The sequence below is a fragment of the Nothobranchius furzeri genome, chromosome 15, assembly GCF_043380555.1.
Source record: "Nothobranchius furzeri strain GRZ-AD chromosome 15, NfurGRZ-RIMD1, whole genome shotgun sequence".
Taxonomy (NCBI): Eukaryota; Metazoa; Chordata; class Actinopteri; order Cyprinodontiformes; family Nothobranchiidae; genus Nothobranchius; species Nothobranchius furzeri.
This window is the reverse complement of record NC_091755.1, coordinates 56,040,788-56,060,752: the sequence shown is the minus strand read 5'-3', so window position 1 is coordinate 56,060,752 and position 19,965 is coordinate 56,040,788. Positions and strand designations below refer to the sequence as shown.

The following is a 19,965-nucleotide window of genomic DNA, read 5'->3' as shown; positions in this document are numbered from 1 at the left end:
TTCAGTCAACCACACATTTAATAATTTCATTGCTTACTCATGATTTATCATGCAAAACAGGAGGAATAACATAATAACAGCCCAATTTTAAATAAACACGGGTAAGGTGTGTGTTTGTGTGTGTGTGTGCAAACAGTATATTTTGTTTCTGACGGTCAGGAACATCTGGACTTAAGCATTAAGGGAGCCTAACTTGAATTACAGAGTTAGCAAAAATGGCAAAGTAGGAAAATGACAGTTTGAGCTTGTAGCATGTGTAATTATAGAAAAGGCTGCATAACAAGGGTAAGATAACCCAGAAGTCAGAGGGTGCACACAGGAAGAAAATCATTTGAAGACCTAGGACACATGAAACAGGATGTTCTTTTCTAAAAACCGGCCGGCATTTTGGTTCAGCGCTCCAGGCCAGATAGGCAGCTAATAGGTGCATTAAGCACACTGCGATGCCCTGTGATTTGGACTGAAGTGCTGAGTAATTGGGACTCATTTTGGATGAGTTATTCAATTTAGTGCCTAAATAGAGTCCCAACCTCTAAGCATCCCATTTCTGTCCATTAACTACATGACAACTTGTGAAATCAGTTTGTGTGTCAAAATGACTCAATCACACACTTAACTCTGGCATGCAGGCACATACTGTTCAAACACACACGGAAATGGCCGAGGTTTTTTCTTCTAATCAATGAGCTGAGTGCACCGGAGGAGTAAGACTGTCCAAAGCTGTCTCCATCTTTCAACACTCCAGAAACCAATTTAGTTGTACATTTGACACACCAGGAATTCTGTCCCTACTGAGAAAATAGTGGAGGCAACTAACAAGGACGAGGGAAGGGCACATGGCATTAGGCAGGTGTCATCTGGACTCTTCTGGCTGTTGAAATAAAAGCCTGTCACCATTATTAAAGTGCTGCTTCTCGTCCAGTCCCATTCTACGGCATTAAAAATTAGCGTTAGCTCTCAGTTTCTGTGGCAGAATTGAAGTGCGTCGCTGCAATCAGACAGTTGTGCAAAGTTTTAAACACCTCCCTTTCGTGACTTCAAGAGGAGCTGTCACAGCAGCTGATGTTCCATTTGTGCATGTATGCATGTGTGCTTTCTTTGGGGAATATGGGGGAGGAGGACGTCATGAGGCACTGCACATATCTCAGTGAATTGCTGCTGACAGTTCTGATAATTAATGAGCTGTAAGCATCGACTGCTATTACTTCAAAATGCGTCAATCCCGTTAAATACAATAAACAAGCTAATTTCCAGCTAGCAGCTTTGTTGAACTCTCTCTATGCTGCACTACACTGGAAAGTAGAGTTGCACCCCCTCTTCTTGTCTCCCCCTTCCCCGCCACCCCTCCTTTAGCAAATCTCTGCTCCTCCCCTCATCTCTCCCCTCTGCTGTCCTCTCTGATCACTCCCTCTGTGAGCTTCAGGTCTCTGCGGGGACCAAACCCATGCATAAAAAATGAAATTACTTCAGTCAGTTGGCCTTGGCAGTGGTGTGTAAAACCTCACCAGTTAGGAAACGATAGCTATTCATAATTCCATTTGGGTTCTCCCTGCCCCCTCCCTCCTTTCCCTCTGATTTCCCATCCATTTCCAAGTCATCCTGCTTTGGGTGGAGAGGGTGTGGGGGATCCAGCTACATGCTTCCACAGTCATTTTAGCCAATTAGCTCTCCCTCCCACATTGTTCATTTGAACACTTTTAGGACTGCTGAAAAAGGAGCCAGAATTCTTGTCCTTGATTTGTTCTGCTAAAAAAAAACACACAAAAAAAAACAAAAACAAACAAACAAAAAAAAAAAAAAAACAGAAGCATGCAAACACTAAAACAACGGCATTTTCTTCGTTCCTCAAATATGACCTGCAAATCTTCCGCCAGACCTTCTTGGACAGTCCAAAATCCACAGCGAGCAAACTGATGACAGTCTTTCTGCCACAATGTCTAGTGAATAAAATGAATCTTACACGCTTTAAGGCATCCAGTAATGGAAGCTGAGAATGAATCAGCATGCTTTAGATGCATGTAAATCCACCCCTCTAACCACTGAGTATCCCAGGAGGCAGGACGATACTTAAACTGCAAGACATTCTCATTGTCATTTTGCAATTTTCACTTCAAAAATTAGAGCGATGAAAAAACTCCAGCATCAAATCAACACAAAGAGCTTCTTATTGTCCTTTAAAAAGGAGATGACAACGTCCTTCTTTTCCCTCTTAGACATTATGTTGCTGAAGCAAAATAAATGCCACAGAATTTCCCTTTCAAACATGCCAGTAATATTAAACAGGATAACACTTTTAGTTCTTGAACTTTCTTCTTTCTTTCTAATTTTTTCCTCCTATCATCTTGACAGTTTGTTCATACTTGAGTCAGTATGCATTTGGAATTGGACAAGAAGCATTTAGCTAAAGGAGGTTGAGACTGAGAGGCAGAGACAGAGAGAGTCATGACTGTATCATCCAGATTCAGAAAGCAGACACTGTCTAAATGACCCATTTGTCAATGGATCAAAGCAATTCCACTCATTACTGACAGCCTTTCTGGTTCTTAAGGAGATTTCGTCTGTGAGCTCTGTTCTGCCAAGCAAAACTGAATCAAATGCAAAACTATCATGCCACCAGGTCTTCTGGGAAACTGGCTTGATGAGACATAAATGAATAAAACAGAAGTGCAGCGATACCAGCCACTGATGAGTTCATGTTTCACCAGGTTTGAAATTAACTTTGTAAACTAATTCCTACCAGCTCCCATATGAAACAGCACAAACATAAAGAAAGCGCATATGATTTTTTACTCACAACTCGTTTCTAGGACTTCAGAATCATAAAATAAAGACTTTAATGTAATAAGGAAATATGGTCCAATCTTTGGACAGATGTTGTGTTTCTTGTAGTTCAGCTGTTCTGTTGTTCAGGAGCTGAGGAGACTAACTGCTGCAGTTTTCTGTTCATCTATGACGCATTAAAGAGTTCAGTCGCTCAACAGCTTGTGGTTGTTGCTGAGATTGACCATAGTGTGGTTGGTTATGCCAGCACACACACACACACACACACACACACACACACACACACACACACACACACACACACACACACACACACACACACACACACACACACACACACACACACACACACACGCATGCACACACACAAACACATGTATGTACACGCACAGAAAAATATACTCTTGACAGCAGCACCAAACTAACAGATGAATCTGTAATGCTGAAGTTTTGTGTCTCGTTTTTATTATTTTTGTATTTTTGTAACTTTATTATCTATGTTAGGTACATTTTATTTAGCTTTTTAAGCTGTTGGTCTTGTTTTATATTTTGTACCATAGCCTGTTTTCCAGCTGGTTTCGTATTTGTTTCCTAACAGGATTCAGCTCACTTGATTTGATACTGTTTGCTTCAGTTTGATTAGATCCTGAGAAAAGATCAGATATTAGCATATGAACTTATATTATGTACAAATATCTAGGATATTAATGCAATCGATAGAAGTTCATACACTAACTGTCTTGGTCTATATTTTAATCCAAAGATGAATGTTTAATTTAAGATAATTAAATTTTATAGCAAAAGTTTATTTATTGAATCAGTAGTTAAAGGAATCTTTGCTTATTCAATAACCAAAATATACACCCTTCTGTGTTTCATTTGAAAGAAGAGTCAGTTTTTTAAAAGTTAAGAATTTATTACTAACACTTTTTAAAAATGACTATTTGAAATGACAATTTGTAACTGACAATTTGAAACAGCTTGATATTAAAACTTGTAATTAAACAAACCTGTGTCTGGATGGAAAACTAAGGTGGAATGCAAGGTTTGGATGCGTGAATGAATCTCAGAAGGTTTCTTTCAGAGAGAGAAGCGCGTTCTGGGTGGAAAACGTTGTTTTGCAGCTAACTCAGTCGTTTCTTAGAGATAACAGCATCGGACATAATCTGTGTGCTACCTCACCCATCAGACAACCTTCTGTGTGGATCCGGAGGTCAAAGGAGGATGTTGTCAGCCTCAGGGTACTCGGTCAGTTAGAGAAGACCCGAGTGAAACCGACTCTCTGGTCCAGAGTTGTCGCAGGGTACACAGTGTTGAGCTTACGTCTGGCTTAACTCTGAAGGAGTTTTTGCATCAGCTGGTTACAGGTGCGTTTATTCGCGTTTATCGGCGTGACAGAATGCTTAGCAGAGACTTGGGCGGTCAGCCCTCGTCTTCTGGTGGGTTCAAGAACTGAACTACAGCTGCAGAGATTTGGTTTTAACAAAACCTCAGAACACGCCCTCTCAGCGTCAGAAAGCTTGATGTTATGGAGTAAAGACATGTGAGGTGGTTAAACTTTACCCTGGATACATCCTTAATGTGCAAATGACCTTCTGGTTTACTGAACACATATTACTGATTATCATAAATAATAATTATTATTACCCAAAGCATAATAAGTAATTCCAGTAATTAAAATACATCTATACGGAACCAATATGATTATTTATGATGATTGTAATAAACAGTAATAAAGACAAAGTGTTTATTAAAATTCTTATTAAAAATGATTCTGAAGTCTTGAAGTGTCCATCTTGGGACAGAACAGCAGCCAGATAAAGACATTGTTCAGCAGACATCACGGCTCCTGGGTTAATCTGTGGGACAAAGTTACAGCTCGACCCAGCTGGGAAAGTGTGACCTTTGGGTCACAAATATCAGGCCATTCATGACGCTACAACTATAATCAGAAAAATCACATTGTGACACTGTATCAAAACTTTCTCAGGTTAAGGAAAAACAAAGGAAGCAAATTGTGAGAACTAAACAATACTGACTACTTTTCTAGTGTGAAACTATTTAGAACAACACGTTTCAAAACACACATTCACTGGTTACTTGTTGTGCTGAAGGACCACACATTTCTTTACCTGGATGATTAACATCATTGTATGATGTACCTCTAAAATCTGCATATTTACTTGTGGTACAACTACAAAAGTATTTGTATTGTTTAAAAATGTTAGTTTAAACACAAGAGTGACTCATAATAGACAAACATGACACAATTATGTCAATAAATATCACAAAAGGCCTTCACACTCTTAGCATCTCTTATGTAATGACTGATTTTCTAAAAACTAACATAATCTTTACTACGTCTGCAGGTCTGTCTGGCTTATTAAGAATGTTCTGATAAAACTGGAGATTGAGTTAGCCTTAGTGGTGATTATGGGCCCATTGCAAGTTATTGTTTTCATCCGCGCTAGCTGGAGGGCAATAACCCGGTCTCCAGCCATCATCCAGAGCTGTATCTCCTTGGGATTTAGATCGTGCTACTTTAGATCATCTAATACATCTTGTGCAGATGAACAAAAAATAAATAAATAAAAAACATCTCAAAGCTATAAGATTTTTCACAAATGTTTCTTTTTCAGGACTGATCAGCCTACAGCTTCTCCGCTGCAGGATTCGCTTGGTTCTCCCTGGCTCCTCGTCCCCGCGGTCGCGCATAATTATATAAAACAGCAATAAAAGTGATTTGATGGCTATTTTTATGATATATTTTATTTTGCTATTTAATTCTGTTTATTGACAACTAACAAATAAACACAACTGTGGTTAACGGGGAGCTGCTGTCTTCTTGCCCTCCAGCCTGGGGCTGGGGGGAGGGGGTGTGGGCACTAGTGGTGTGCATCTCTACCTGCCTCACAATTCGATCCGATTCAGCTTATCTGCCTAACGATTCGATTTGAGTCTGAAATGCATCACGATTCTTCACACAAACATTTTCATTACTTAATAAAAGCAGTAGAATAGTTTTCAATTTCTTTTTGATTTTGAAATCCCTGAAAAACAGAACATTCATCCATTCACTATAGTGAGCAATAATTTTTAAAGTGTGCTGCCTATAATTACTTAAATAATATAAGAAATAATGTTTTCGGTAGAGCAGCTTTAAGATAGAATATTACTGAACTTAAAAATAGTAAACAAATACTGTGTTAAATTATTCTTTCACATCCAGGATCCCAAAACCGAAATGAGCCCAGACATCCGATTTAAATGTAACGGGGACATCTTTGATTACTGGTAAAGGGGGCCAAACTTTGGAACTCTCTACCTGCTGACCTAAAACTAGAAATGGACAGTAAAGTTTTTAACAAAGAACTCAAAAAATGGTTAACGTCTAAACAACAATGTCTACATGAATAGTTTTAAAGTCTTATATTGCTGCTCAAATTGCCTTGTTTTATTCTGTTTATTCATTTTTATTGAAAATTGTTTGTAATTTTAATCTGTTTTCTGTTTGATTTATTGTTGATCTCTTTGTATTTTATTTAAATGTACTCTACTTTTTAGAAAGGTTCTATGGACAAGTGTTGCAAATTAGCACGTTTGCTAACACACTAAACAATGCATCTGGTTCGTCCAATGTAATTGCTGTGTCCATGTCAAATAAACATCACAAAAAAAATGTTGGCCCTGTATGCCTGTCCACCTTTTCTGTTTTAAATTGGCGCTAGGGCAACACAGTGCGCATGTCATTGCAACTCTGCCCCCAGAAGTAGTTGTAAAACCTCAAAACTTTATTGTCCTCGCATAGACATAGACCAGGGGTCGGCAACCTGTTCCCATCAAAGAGCCATTATTACCCGTTTCCCACAGTAAAGAAAACACTGGGAGCCACAGCAGCCGCGGCGTTGTGGGCAGGGCCTACCCTCAGACAGCAGAGAGCTGCTTTAACCAATCACAACAGGTCACAGCAGCCAGTACCGGTCGCTCGTGTACATCAAAGTTATCTTTCATTAGACGATAATCAATAAAATGATTTATATAAAGTTGATCCAGATGTTGAAACCCGTCTCTGCCGACAATATTTTGAAATTTTTCACCCTGTTGGTGGTTTTACTGAGCAGGTGCCACTTTTGTCATACGTTTCTTTTTAAAACATGTTTAGACTGTTCAGAATACAAATCCAGGCTCTGTCACGTTTAGTTGTTGTAATTAAACTTTGTAGGTGGGGAAGGTCAGAAAAGGATCCGATCAATTTGTTTTTCCCTCATTTACAGTGACGGAGATAACGGCGCAGTGCACCTGGCTCTGGTGTTAATCAAGTTAAATTATATCTCTTTGCAACAATTTTCACAAGAAAACAGAACAGTTAAAAGCAGGGCTTGTGTTGACCGGACAGTTTCTGTATTTGACTATTTATTTTGACAGAGAAAGAATAGAAAGAATTACCCCGACGCAAGCAGACAAACTGACACTCTATCCGTTCCGCACATCGCAGATGTAGCTAAATCACTCAAGAAATGATTCCCATCTGAACATCTGAGCTGGACACTGAGCTCAGCGCAGCTCACTGTCAGCGTGTACTGCATAAGGTCCACAGCAAGCTGAAGATGTGGAGAGGGGCTTGGAGCACGTCGCAGAACCAGAGCGCATGTAGGAAGATTCCTCCGACTGAAGCGAGACTTGTCACTTAGAAAATGTTCCCTGATTATGAGACTTTGGCTGAATATTGCTTGTTCCTGTCTCCAAAGTGGCGACACATCCAGGAGCCTGTCTGAGGAGAATCCCAGAATCTCACATCCTCGTCAGCTCAGAATGCACCGATATGATTACGCACAAGCGTGACGCGTCAACCCGATCTCACAGTAAGACTGGGTTGGAACTGTTCAGGTTTACGCAGACAATCTTTACATTTAGAATTGGCATACAGATATAAAATTAATGCAGTAAAATATAAAGCATTTTATTTAAATATCCATTCAATATTTTACAAGCACATAGAGCCGCATCAGATGGATGGAAGAGCCGCATGCGGCTCCAGAGCCGCGGGTTGCCGACCCCCGACATAGACATAGGGAGAAAATCTCATTATGTCACGTTGCTGCATCGATGCGGAATCATGCACGGCTGAATCGCGATGCATCTTAGAATTGATAATTTTTCCCACCTCTAGTGGGCACGTGACATCACTCTGCAACGGTTTATAGAAAACATAAAAAGCTATTTTGATTAAATCCTACTTTTTTCTGCCTTTTTAAAGGTTTACATATGTTTTTAGTTTTAATGGATATGCTGAGATACGCTTGTGTGTTTGCTTCCTTTCACTGTTCTGTGCGAACAGATTTTCAGTTTAGGCTGTGTGTTCAGGTGAGCTGGGCTCAGGGTCAGGGTCAGGGTGGAGAAAAGGTCATGTCGATGGGTTTGTATGGATCAGCTCCCTTGCTGAGTTCTGCATCTAATGAAACCAATGTTGAATTGGTCATTCATGTGTTGTGCTGCTCTGGATTCACTTCAGCATTTATTGTGTACTGAAACATCTCTTTAATAATGTTGCTAACAAATGCTGTCAAAGGTGAAGTTTTAGGAGGCAAGGAAACATACAAATGCAATATGTGTGACATGGGAGAGGTGACAAGTATGTTGTTGAATTATTTACAGTTTCAGCCATCCTGCATTCTTAAACACAGTCTTGTAGGATAATGTGTGATAATGTGTTATGTTTTTATGTTCATCATCACGTCTATGTGTTCTGCTGCCAGCCGGATTCAGTGACCTGTAGCTGCACAAGTGCATCCTCGGGTAATGTTTTATGCATAGGTCAAAATATAACCTGCAGTTTATTAAATTCACTAAAAGATCAAATCAAATACATCCAACTTTCAATATACAATATTGGAGTGTGTGTGTGTGTGTGTGTGTGTGTGTGTGTGTGTGTGTGTGTGTGTGTGTGTGTGTGTGTGTGTGTGTGTGTGTGTGTGTGAGAGAGAGAGAGAATGAGAGGAAAATAAAAGCGGGGGATGGAGAGACTATCCTTAATTGTGTACTTTTAGAACAAATAACTAATTAACTATTAATGATTAAAGCAAAAAAAAAATTGTGTCACACAATGTTGTCATGATGGTTTTGATTTGGAATGTCAATATGAAAAGTAATGGGATGTGGCCCAAGCACACTCGATACAGAAACACACACACAGGCCTTTTGTGAGTGTGTATGTGTGTGTCAGCAAGTGTGGTTGTGTTTGAGCGAATGGTTCAGTGAGCAGCGCAACAGAGGAAGCAGTCTGTCACTTACAGACAGCAAAATCACAGCGAACCCCAAAAGAATTAGGAGCCAAGTCCAACAAACACTGGGAGCTGCAACCAAAGTGAAAAAAAAAGTGCCAATGTGAACAAAAGGGAGCAACAGAACTTCTGCAGGGAAGCACGGCCTCACAGTGGACACAGCATCCAGGAACGTCACAATTTGGTCACATGTGAAGAGAAGGAGCGTCTGCAGAAGTCTTTAAAACTGAGTTTAGAGTACATGTATGCACACACACACGCGCGCACACACACACACACACACACACACACACACACACACACACACACACACACACACACACACACACACAAGTGTTTTTTGTTATTATGTCGTCATAGTGATTGAAAGCCATGATAGAAGTGATAGCACATATATCCTGAAAGAACCGATAATCTTGATGTTTAATTGGTGTCTGTTCACCAAACCATTTAGAGCAGGGTGATGTGTGTGTTCATGAATACAGAATTAGGCTACATTATCTTTTATAATAACAAATTTCATCTGTACTTTAGAAACATCATGTTTAATTATTTTGCATGAATATGTCTTCGCTAATCTGCCTCCATGTGGAAAAAGAAAATCTCAGCAGGATTGAGGAAAGGAGAGTAAAGGAAAGTAATTGTAACAATTAAGTTAAATGATCAATTTCACTAACACAAATATTTGATCTTGAAGGGTTACACAAGGACTGGTGATACTTTAATGTCTAGTTGTGTAATTTAGAAATTGTGATATAAGTTCATAAACATCTGATTTTAAAATGATAAACTATGATATTTTTCTTTAGTTGTGTGCTTTGTAGCTAGTTTGACAAAACAAGAGGACACTGTTTAGAAACAAGAGTCAAAGTGATAATAAAAAAACAACTTTTCTCTCAAACAAAAGACAGCGATAGTCTATCATTCTGCATTCATTAGTTTGGCAAGCACTGAATTGGGTCTGCATGAGCAGATGTACCTGAAACTGTCTGGCAAAGTGTTTGAATCATTTGATTGTGTTAAATTTGAAAGTGCTCTTCATATGGGAGACAAAAAGCTTTGACACAAATATTCTCTACTAAAGTACTTGCCAGTGCTTTTTAATCTTCACTTTATTGGGACGGCAGATTATTTAGAAGAAAAGAAGAAGAAAATATAATTTCTATAGCACCTCTCAAGATAAAAATCACGAGGCGCTTCACAAAAACAAAACATGTAAAAATATAAAAAAGCATTTAGAAAATGTTTTAAAATATATTAAAATGAGCAAAAATAGGCAATTGTGATTAAAAATGTTAAGAAGGAGAGAGAGTGAATAGGAAAGAGGGAAATCAGTGGATCCTGAGGAAGGTGGAATAGGTGGGGAGAGCAGAATAAAGAGAGAGTGGTGATGAAGGTCATACAAAAGCCAGCTTGAACAAGACCACACTAATGACTACTGACATGAAAACATTTCTCCCACGGTAAACTGGGGGCAAATGTTGTATTTCATTTATTTTATCTGTCTGTCTGTCTGTCGGTCCGTCCGTCTATCATCTATCTATCTATCTATCTATCTATCTATCTATCTATCTATCTATCTATCTATCTATCTATCTATCTATCTATCTATCTATCTATCATCTATCTATCTATCTATCTATCTATCTATCTATCTATCTATCTATCTATCTATCTATCTATCTATCTATCATCTATCTATCTATCTATCTATCTATCTATCTATCTATCTATCTATCTATCTATCTATCTATCTATCTATCTATCTATCTATCTATCTATCTATCTCCCGCCCGCCCGCCCGCCCACCTGCCTGCCTATCTATCTATATATTAGCTATATCTATCTATTAGCTATCTAGCTATACCACTCTAGCCATCCATTCATCCCCATTAGGGTTGTGAGGAACTGGAGCCTTACCCCAGTGATCATCAGGTGAGAGGTGGGGGACAACCTGGAATCTTTCACACACTCATTTACCTCTATGGGCAATTTAAAATCTCCAAATTATTTGCTCTGCATGATTTTGGTTTCCTGGAAGCTGGAGGAGCCAGAGAAAACCTGCGTGTGCATGGGGAGAACATGCTAACTACGCAGAAAGTCTGTGCAGGCAGAATTGAACCATCAACATTCTTGCTACGAGGTGCCAGCGCTACCAGCTGCACCACCACCCAGCCTCTCATAGTACTGACTGCTGCATCGCTTTGCATCCAGAACTGCGCTGCTCTGTGTGGCTGCATGTTGGAGTAGCTCTGTTGGCTATATGTAAGTTTTGCCTTTTTTGGACATCTTTTCTTCTAGTTTCTCAAAAAAACCATATTATTTTTGGACATTTTACATTTATGTTTCTGGTGCTGTGAAGCTTAAGAGGATTTTTACTGCTATTTTCTCACTTTTTTCACTTTTTGAGCATTTGTTATGATGTGTAACCATGGGAGCAAGCTGGTTAACAATTGGGAGCAGCTGATTAACATTGGAAAGGCTGAAATAATACCTCAACTGAAGCCACAAATCCCAAATGAGCTAAAACGCAAGAAGCGTGGGTGCAGAGCGGGAGCAAAACGGAGACAGAGAAAGAGGAAATTCAAACCATCTCTTCCATCGATCATAATGGGCAATGTGAGGTCACTGGCCAACAAGATGGATGAACTCCAAGCCCTTTCATGGACTCAGCCAGAGTATCAGCAGTGCAGTGTTATGTGTTTCACTGAGACGTGGCTGCAGGACCATATCCCCGATTCCAGCGTCTCTCTGCCAGGATTCCTGACTGTACGAGCAGAGATCTGAAGAGGAGCGGGAAAAGAAAATGAGGTGGAGTGGCAGTGTTTGTCAACAACAGATGGTGCCATCCAGGTCATGTTTCAGTGAAATGCTGTCTCTGCAGCCCATATGTTGAACTCTTGGCAGTAAGTTGTCGCCCATATTATTTGCCAAGAGAGTTCACCAGTGTTGTCTTGGCAACCATTTATATTCCCCCTTCAGCAATCGCTGAAAGTGCATGTGATGCCATCAGTTCCATTGTCGCTAAGCTACAAACCCAGCACCCCAATGCATTTCTGGCTATACCTGGTGATTTTAATCATGCCTTGCTCTCTGCTACACTTCCAACATTTCAACAGTTTGTCAGCTGCTCCACCAGAGAAAACAAGACATTGGATTTGTGTTATGCAAATGTAAAGAATGCATACATGTCCAAAACAAAACCTCCTCTAGGACAATCAGATCACAATGTTTTCTTGTTTTTCTCTGCTCAGAATACAAACCACTTGTTCAGAGGCAACCTGTGACAAGAAGAACTGTGAGAAAATGATCACAGGACGCTGAAGAAGCCCTGCAGGGTTGTTTTGAGACCACAGATTGGATGACTCTCTGCCAAGGATATGAAGAGGACATCAATGCCATGACTGGATGTGTCACTGACTATATCAACTTCTGTGTGGACAACATCATACCCACCAGAACACTGAGATGCTTCGCTAATAACAAACCCTGGATCACCAGTGAACTGAAGAATCTGCTAAATGAGAAAAAAGACCCTTCAAGGAGGGAGACAGGGAATTAATGAGGAGTATACAGAAGCAACTGAAGAGCAAGATCAGAGACAGCAAGGAGGCATACAGAAAGAAGCTGGAAAACAAACTACAGAGGATCAATATCAGAGATGTCTGGTCAGGGATGAAGAAGATCACAGGCTTCAAGAAGAGGAAGGATTGCACAGATGGTAGCCTGGACACAGCCAATGAACTGAACAAGTTCTTCAATAGGTTCAGTTCAGGAATAAGCCTAGCATCCTCCTCGCCTGTCCCCAGCCTATCAGACATCCCATCCTCCTCTGATCCAACATTTTCCTGTCACACGCCAGCTCTTTTGTCCTTTAACACAGTCATGGACTCTTCTGGTTCTATAAATCTGTCTTTAACCAAGTCAGGAGATGCTGCTGCCCCATTTACCTCCCCCTCCCACCTATCTGTCTCTAGAAGTCAGGTGAAGAGGCAGCTGGAGAGACTGGACAGGAACAAGTCTGCAGGTCCAGATGATGTCAGCCCCAGAGTGCTGAAGGCCTGTGCAGAGCAGCTCTGTGGGATTCTGCAGCACCTCTTCAACCTCAGCCGGGCCCAGGAGATGGTTCCAGTCCTGGGGAAGACATCCTGCTTTGTTCCAGTTCCAAAGAAAACTCGCCCATCAGTCAATGACGACTACAGACCAGTTGCCCTGACATCCCACATCATGAAGGTCCTGGAGAGACTCCTTTTGGTCCAACTGAATAAGCAAACTAGGACATATCAGGACCCGCTGCAGTTTGCTTATCGCCAAGGAGTTGGAGTTGAAGATGCCATCATCCAGCTGCTTCAACCAACCCACTGTCACCTGGACAAAGCAGGCAGCACTGTGAGGGTCATGTTCTTTGATTTCTCCAGTGCATTTAATACAATTCAGCCTGATGTATTTTGCCAGAAACTCCAGAAGACACAGGTGGGGGCCTCAAATATCGCCTGGATTAAAGACTACCTGACAAACAGACCACAGTTTGTGAGGCTGAAGAACTGCACATCAAACCAGGCAGTCAGTAACATTGGAGAACCACAGGGGACTGTACTCTCATCATTCCTTTTCACCTTGTACACCTCAGACTTCCAGTACAAATCAGAGAGCTGTCATCTACAGAAATACGCATTTGTCGGGTGTATCAAAGATGGACAAGAAGCTGAGTACAGAGAGCTGGTGGAGCGCTTTGTGGCATGGTGTGGAAACAATCATTTGACCTTGAATGTGAACAAAACAAAGGAGATGATTTTAGACTTCAGAAGAAACAGGGTGGAGTCAAACACTGTTTCCATCATGGGAGAAGAAGTGGAGGTGGTTGAGGAATACAAATACCTTGGAGTTCACCTGGACAACAGACTGGACTGGAGAAAGAACAGCAAAGCCGTTTACAAGAAGGGACACAGCAGACTGCACTTCTTGAGGACTCTTAGGTCCTTCCATGTCTGTAGCAAGATGCTGCAGATCTTCTACAAGTCTGTTGTTGAGAGTGTAATCTCTTCAGCCATTGTCTGTTGGGGTAGTAGCATCAGAAGCAAGGACCTGAAATGGCTTGACAGCCTAATAAAAAAGGCTGGTTCTGTTCTGGGGACGACTGTGGAACCGCTGGAGGAGATAATGCAAAGAAGGATTCTCCAGAGAATCAAGAAAATTATGGACAACCCTGAGCATTCTCTTCAAAAGACTGTGCGACAACGGAAGAGTGTCTTCAGTCAGAGGCTTCTTCAGTTTCACTGCAACACTGACCGCTACTGGAGATCCTTCCTGCCAACAGCCATTGTAATATACAATAACTCTTTGATGACTTGATTAATATTATTATTCTGAGCTACGACAGCAATCAATGGTTCTGGGATTAATAAAGTATTTTTGAATTGAATTGCGTTGATGATGCTTAGTCCATATAACTGAAATTATACTTGCTTAAATTGCCATTTTATTTTGCATCCATGATGTTTTTGTATTTTAATATTTCTTAAATACTACGTAATTTTTTAAAAAAATATATCACTAAATGCACTATTCAGAAACCAAGAGGGGCATGTGTGTGTGTGTGTGTGTGTGTGTGTGTGTGTGTGTGTGTGTGTGTGTGTGTGTGTGTGTGTTTGCGTGTGTGTTTAGATAAAAAAACTCTAGACTGAAAGGTTTAATACTCTTTGTAGAATAAAGATTATAGATGCAGCATGAAATGACAAAATCATCCATGCATGGATGCATCATATGTAGACATGATGTAATAAGAACAACAATTAATTATTATGTTACCTGAAAACAACTAAGCAAGCTTTAAGGCTGCTGTTATTGTTGTTGTTGTTGTGTCATTATCTCAAGAAAACAAGCACCATCCCAATGAGATGACAAGATAAGAAAACCCAATGGGAATGTGCTCTTTTTTTCTTATTTAGCTCTTCAAACCTAAAGCATCTACACTGAGAAAGAGGAGGAAATCCATTTGAACATGTATCTATTTTTCTGTTTCCACTTGACCATGTTCAGGATCACTGTCATTAGGTGAGAGGTGTCATGGTCTGCGTCTGTGTCTTCTGTCATGTGTCTCCTGATGTTTCTCCATCCTCTCTAGATTCCCTTCTGTGTCTCTGCGCCCTCATGTGTCCTTTGTCTGCGTCTCAATTATGTGTCTTGATGTTGTTACCCTTTTAATCATTCCTCCCAGGTCAGCTCCAGCCTCTTTGTCCCCAGCTCAGTGTATGTATGTGTGTGTCCTCCCCAACTTAGTGTATGTGTGTGTGTGTGTGTGTGTGTCCTCCCCAACTCAGTGTAAGTGTGTGTGTGTCCTCCCCAACTTAGTGTACAGGTGCTGGCCAGTAAATTAGAATATCATCAAAAGGTTGAAAATATTTCAGTAATTCCATTCAAAACGTGAAACTTGTACATTATATTCATGCAATGCACACAGACCAATGTATTTCCAATGTTCATTACATTTAAATTTGATATTCATAAGTGACAACTAATGAAAACTCCAAATTTGGTATCTCAAAAAATTAGAATATTCTGAAAAGGCTGAATATAGAAGACACCTGCTGCCACTCTAATCAGCTGATTTACTCAAAACACCTGCAAAGGCCTTTAAAAGGTCCCTCAGTCTTGTTTTGAAGGCACCACAATCATGGGGAAGACTTCTGACTTAACAGCTGTCCAAAAGACAATCATTGACACCTTGCACAAGGAGGGCAAGACACAAAAGGTGATTGCTAAAGAAGCTGGCTGTTCGCAGAGCTCTGTGTCCAAGCACATTAACAGACAGGCGAAGGGACGGAAAAAATGTGGTAGAAAAAAGTGTACAAGCTCTAGGGATAACCGCACCCTGCAGAGAATTGTGACGACAAACCCATTCAAAAATGTGGGGGAGATCCACAAAGAGTGGACTGCAGCTGGAGTCAGCGCTTCAAGAACCACCACGAGGAGACTCATGAAAGACATGGGATTCAGGTGTCGCATTCCGTGTGTCAAGCCACTCTTGAACAAGAAACAGCGCAAGAAGCGTCTCGCCTGGGCCAAGGACAAAAAGGACTGGACTGATGCTGAGTGGTCCAAAGTTATGTTTTCTGATGAAAGCAAGTTCTGCATTTCCTTTGGAAATCAAGGACCCAGAGTCTGGAGGAAGAGCGGAGAAGCACAGAATCCACGTTGCATGAGGTCCAGTGTAAAGTTTCTACCGTCAGTGATGGTGTGGGGTGCCATGTCATCTGCCGGTGTTGGCCCACTCTGTTTCCTGAGGTCCAGGGTCAATGCAGCCGTCTACCAGGAAGTTTTAGAGCACTTCATGCTTCCTGCTGCTGACCAACTTTATGGGGATGCAGACTTCACCTTTCAACAGGACTTGGCACCTGCACACAGTGCCAAAACCACCAGCACCTGGTTCAAGGACCATGGTATCCCTGTCCTTGATTGGCCAGCAAACTCGCCTGACCTTAACCCCATAGAAAATCTATGGGGTATTGTGAAGCGGAGGATGCAATACGCTAGACCCAACAATGCAGAGGAGCTGAAGACGACTATCAGAGCAACCTGGGCTCTCATAACACCTGAGCAGTGCCACAGACTGATCGAGTCCATGCCACGCCGCATTACTGCAGTTATTGAGGCAAAAGGAGCCCCGACTAAGTATTGAGTGCTATACATGCACATTCTTTTCATGTTCATTCTTTTCAGTTGGCCAACATTAGAGAAACAAACATTTTTTCATTGGCCTTTAGAATATTCTAATTTTCTGAGATACCAGATTTGATGTTTTCATTGGTTGTCACCTATAAATATCAAAATTAAACGTAATAAACATCGGAAATACATTGGTCTGTGTGCATTGCATGAGTATAATGTACAAGTTTCACGTTTTGAATGGAATTAATGAAATATTTTCAACCTTTTGATGATATTCTAATTTACTGGCCAGCACCTGTATGTGTGTGTGTTATGTCCTCCTCCAGCTAGTTTGTGTGAGCCCTTTCCTCTGTCTTTAGATATTGTTGTTTAGTTTTGTGTTTAGGTATTTGGCCTCCCCTGTTTCTGTTTTCCCAGTTAGATTATTAGATTCACCTGTCTTCCCTCCAGCCCTCCACACACCTGCTGCCATTTTCCCAAATTTCTCCTCACTGTGTATATAAGCCCTGTCTTGTCTCTGTCTTGTGTCGGTCCATTGTTTGTAATTCTGTCAGTATCGTCTTGGATTACTAGTGTTCTTGGTCTTCTCGTGTCTCGAGTGTTTTTTGGATCTCCAGATCGTTATCTGGACTTTTGGATTTTGGCTTCCAGCCTTTGGACTTATTTTTTGTTCTCCTTAAAATAAAGTATTTTCTTATTCATCATCTCTGCCTCGTGTCATCCTGCGTACTGCATTTTGGGTCCTACCAACACTGAAACGTGACAATAGGTGGTGTCACACCTGGGACAGGTAACCATCCATCATCCATCATTTAACAGTGAAAACCCAGGTCAGCTCAACTCAGAGCCTTAACTGATGAAAAGATTTTTAAAATGTGAGGATTATGATGAGATCTTTCTCCAGCTTACTAAAAAGGTGTTTACATATTTAAAAAATGTGTTTCTAATTTTCTTTACAATCTCATTAGACTTTTACATATTCACATTCATCCAAGCCATGTAGACTATCGAATAACTTTCAGTTTTTTTCTTTTGAACTTCAGTTCACTTTTCCCCTCATCAATAATATAAATATTAATTACACTTATGATGTTTTTTCGAACCAATTTAAAATGAATGATTACAGCAACTGAGATGCCAAGAAAGTTGTTTTTCTAGCTTTATTGCCTCGTGATGCCTGCCCATGTCTGGACACTTTTATGACAGACATTTATTTTACTTCAGATTTATGGAGGAAGGTGAGGACAGAGGGCTGAAGAGATGCTACGTCAGGTTGATCCTGATGCGGCGATCAATTTCAGCATGTGGGAGAACGAAGGGGGGCAACACCATGCTCTCTGCTTTTGTGTCATTTGAATGATAGCCGGAATTGACGCAGGTGAGATTATTAAAAGGCCTTTATCCACATGAGGGAAAATAACATGCAGTAATAGAAGGGAAGCAGTGAATGACTTTTCCAATTACGGCACTGTGAAAGAAGCCTGGTCTTTAATGGTGAAGGCTTATGGCAAATTAGAGGTTATATTCTCCCCGGAGGTAACAGTGGAATGATTCCCCTCCTCCCTTGTCTCTTCCAGGCCGGGAAGATAAGAATGAAAATAGGAGCCATTCTGAAGGCAGACAAAGAGCAGCCACACCCCTTAGCTTCGGCTGAGCGGGGTTAGAGTGTGAGGACTGTCATCTCAACGCCAGCACTCCCCTCCTCTCTTTCTGTCACACCATTTCATTAGGAGATTGATTAAATTGTGAAATTGAGAGTGTGATGGATCCGTGAATAACATCTTCAGATGCTTCCCTAGAACTTGACAAGGACAATATCAAGGACCCCCTTTTACTCCCTTTCCCTTCTTCGTCCCCTTCCAAGAAACTCAATCTGGGTAATTAGAGTAAAGAGAGTCAGAGACTTGTAGCAGAGAGGAAAGCACAGCGAGAGAGGGGAAAAGTGGATAAAAAATTGCTGCTGCTGCACTTTTCTAAGCCATTACTGCACCCCACCAACCTTGATTTTTACGCACACGCACATGCACACACACACACACACACACACACACACACACATTTCTGCACTGTCCACCTTTTATAGCCTACATTCTCCACTTCCTTCCGTCTTCTTCTTACTTTCAGGAAGCAGCAAGCCACAGCAAAGAGGAGAAATGCAGACAGGAGAGAAAATGAAAGGTAACAATGGAAGTGGTTGTGAACCGACTGCATCAGCAGAACGCTAGCAGAACCTGAGCCCTTCTGGGTGGAAATCCAGAGACAACAAACATGGCTGAGGCTAACATAAGCTTTGCTATTGAACATCTATTATGTGAGAAAGTGGACAATTTATCTCCACCCCACTCTTGACCAGACATGAGACCTTTGTATCATATGCTGCCAGAATACATCTTCTTACATACGTTCCTATGCTCCCACATACTGTAGCTTCCCCCACCACCAAATGTCAAACGATTAACAAATACTTGCATGTAAAATTGCCTATGGCTCAGCCAACATGACCGATACCGAGGTGCAATTTTATAGGATAGTACCTGAGAATACCATTAATAATGGATTGGATTTATATAGGTGAGGCTGTCATTTTGCGCCATCCACCCCTCTGACCACCAACAACACAGGCATGTTGGGCCAAGTGTCTTGCCCAAGGACACACCAGCAGAATACCCGTAGCGAGAACTGAAATCAATCCCACGATCCTTTGATCATTAGGCAACCCGCTCTACCTCCGGAGCTACTGCTGCTCCTAACAAGAGTCATTCACATTTTACACCTTGCAATAGTTACATTGCAAAATTGGACCAAACAGGATGCAACTCCATCCTTTCACAAGAGGTATTCATAGAGTTAGTTTAAAACACAGACATGGAAGGCATTGGCTATGCATTCCTTTAACCACCCCCTACCAGAGTCTTACACTCCCACTTCATGTTTGAAGAATGCAACAAATGACAGTGCCTGGCAGACCGAGAGGGGGGAACTGCTAACAACTACACACAGCCACACAATGACAGCGTGACATCATAAAGTACCAGCAAACATCATAGGGTACCTCTTAGCCAATAGCAACAGATTTTAATTCAGATGTAGTGCAGAGTTTTTACCTGAAGAGGGCGCAACACTGACAGTTTTAGGCAGGAATATTAAATATTTATTTAAGATGAACTTAAGTGCCAAATTATTGACTACATGTGTCTACAGCACGATTAGACACTCATTTATAGTTTATCAGCAA

At 41.0% G+C, this 19,965-nt stretch overlaps 1 protein-coding gene across 2 annotated transcripts in view; it reads right to left on the bottom strand.

Moving 5' to 3' along the window:
- Positions 1-19,965, bottom strand: part of LOC107391180 (cadherin-4) — a 345,981-nt gene that overhangs the window by 62,405 nt on the left and 263,611 nt on the right. The window lies entirely within an intron of this gene.